Source organism: Canis lupus, chromosome X (assembly GCF_048164855.1).
Source record: "Canis lupus baileyi chromosome X, mCanLup2.hap1, whole genome shotgun sequence".
Classification (NCBI taxonomy): Eukaryota; Metazoa; Chordata; class Mammalia; order Carnivora; family Canidae; genus Canis; species Canis lupus.
This window is the reverse complement of record NC_132876.1, coordinates 1,548,433-1,551,132: the sequence shown is the minus strand read 5'-3', so window position 1 is coordinate 1,551,132 and position 2,700 is coordinate 1,548,433. Positions and strand designations below refer to the sequence as shown.

At 43.7% G+C, this 2,700-nt stretch overlaps 1 pseudogene; it reads right to left on the bottom strand.

Annotated features, from left to right (window-relative positions):
- Positions 1 to 1,005: 1,005 nt before the first annotated feature.
- On the bottom strand, positions 1,006 to 1,679 carry LOC140627872 (adenylate kinase 4, mitochondrial pseudogene; annotated as a pseudogene).
- Positions 1,680 to 2,700: the final 1,021 nt, after the last annotated feature.

Genomic DNA, 2,700 nt, shown 5'->3' with positions numbered 1-2,700 from the left:
ATATCATTGGGTCACTCACAGGAGAAAAACACTGCCAGCATCAGTATTTAGCAGCATTTCAAAAGACATTTTTTTGTCTTGAATAATAAGCTATTCTTTTAGTGCAGGAATTTCATATGTTCTTATTGCTTCTATACACAAGACATGATCCTTTAACATTTATGTAGGTAAGTCCCATTTTTTTTGAAGACTCCCAAAGACTTTGAGGGTTTTTTTTTTCACAAAAAAAGTAAAAGGCAGTGTCAACTCATGAGAGGCATCCCAACTACGTAAGTAGACCCTTTGCAGGATTCAGTTCCTGGTAAAGGAAGTGATTTGACACCCTCCTCTCACTCTCAGCTCTTATTACAAAGGGACTTGAGAGGGATAACAGCAGTAACTATCTGTATTACTTCATAGCCTAGGAAGGGAGAGAACAAATATAAAAAAATACACTCTGATAAAAATAGTAGAAGCCAAATCCTTTCATCCCAGGATGTCTGCAAAGGAGAGATTCTATGGTGCATGGATGCAGAAAAGGTATCACTCGTAACAGAAAAAATAAGTTGCGGACTGTCACTCAAGGCCAGAGAAGGAACCACAAAGAACAACTGGCTTCGATCGCATGGTCACCAGGAAGGGCACCTACCACAGAACTTGGGACAAGCCTCCTGGTGCTGTGGTTCAACAGCCTTCGGGGACGGGGAACCAGAAGCCGACACCGTCATGTGTGAAAAGGCTACTATAATTAGATTCCATTTGAAATCCAGCCTGTACTTGCTTTCTTGTGAAGGGTGTGAGACGTGCAGAGTCATCTTAGACGCATGTAGGTGACTGCCTTCTTGTAAAAGGCAGAGAACAGCCCCTTCAGGAACTCATCCTCCTCATTTGTTTTTGTTTCAGTTCCCCATTTAAACTAGAAAAGACACTGCAGCAGCCTCCAGTAGCTTCTAACTTGGGCACAGCACCAATACTACACATACAACAGAATGAACAACATTTTCCCGCTTCTTCCACTGGGCGGGCTCACTGTGCTTCTTTGGACTGAATAGGTGTGGTCTTGCTCAAGAAAAACACATGAACATAGGGTGAGATTTTGTTAGTCTCTGTTCCAGAAAGTTGGTGAAGCACTCCTCGGCTCTTATGTGATTCAATGACTGGCTTTGCCACATCCTTGTACTGCCTTAGCCTGGCAGCCACTGCTTCAGGCTAATCATCCTCCTGCTGGACTAATGGCTCACCCATGATGTCATCAATCCCATGTACATAAGGTGGACTGAAATCCAGGGGCTATGCCCTTCCACTAGGAGGGTGAATTCAACATCTGCTGACACAATCTTTGAGTGTTTCAAATGGAATGCTTAAAGTGATCACTAGATCCAGCTCACAGATTTTGTCCAGGGCTTCAGCCTGAACTAATGTCCTAGGAAAACCATCCAGTAGCCAGTGCTGGCCGCACCTATGCTCCAGCTCCGACATCATTAGATGTGTGCTCACATGATCTGGAACAACAAAACCTTCCTTTATGTACTGCTTTGCCATATCACCAACTTTGGTGTTGGCTTTGGTGTTCTCCTGCAAGAAGTGGCTGCTGGAGAGATGCTAGAGGCCAAAGCTCTGAGCGCTCCTGTGGCACATAGGGCCCTGGCCAGAGCTGGGTGGCCCAAGGATGACTGCGTGCGCAGGAATTTGGAAGCCATTGCCTTTGCCAGGCGGGGAAGGGGTGGCCAAACAGGCAACCCAGACGACAGCCTTAGAGAAGCTCCGGGAATTTTGTTGCTTCTGCTTCTGCCTCTGAGACTCTCCACTCGCTCGGGGACTCCCGGTTGCTATAGCTTTGTAATGTTATTCGAAATCAGCCAAGTGTGATACCTCTAGTATTGTTCTTCTTGATCGAGATCGCTTTAGCCATCTGGGGTCTTTTTTGTAGTTCCATGTAAATTTTAGGAGTGTTTTTTTCTAATTCTGTGAAAAATACCATTGGAGTTTTGATAGAGATTGCTTTAAATCTGTAGATTGCTTTGGGTAGTCTGGACATTTTAGCAGTATTAATTCTTCCAATCCATGAACGTGGGTTATCTTTCCATTTATTTGTGTTGTGTTCAATTTCTTTCATTAATGTTTGATAGTTTTCACTGTACAGATCTTTCACCTTCTTTTTTTATTTATTTATGATAGTCACAGAGAGAGAGAGAGAGAGAGAGAGAGAGAGAGAGAGAGAGAGAGAGAGGCAGAGACACAGACAGAGGGAGAAGCAGGCTCCATGCACCGGGAGCCAGACGTGGGATTCGATCCCGGGTCTCCAGGATCGCGCTCCGGGCCAAAGGCAGGCGCCAAACCGCTGCGCCACCCAGGGATCCCGATCTTTCACCTTCTTAGTTAAATTTAATCCTAAGTATTTTATCATGCTGATGTGATTGTAAGTGGGATTATTTATTTAATTTATGTTTTGGATAATATGCTGTTTGCGTATAGAAACACAACAGATTTTGTAGTGTTGATTTGGTATCCTGCAACATCACTGAATGCATTTATTAGTTCTAACAGTTTTTGGGATAATTAGGGTGGTCTTTAGGGATAATTTTACTGCTTTTTATATGATTTGGATGCCTATTATTTCTTTTTCTTGTTTACTTGCTCTGGACTTTCAGTAATATGTTGCATAGAAATGGAAGAGTTGGAGAGTGCCTTGCTGGCTCGGCTAAGCCTCTGACTTTGGCC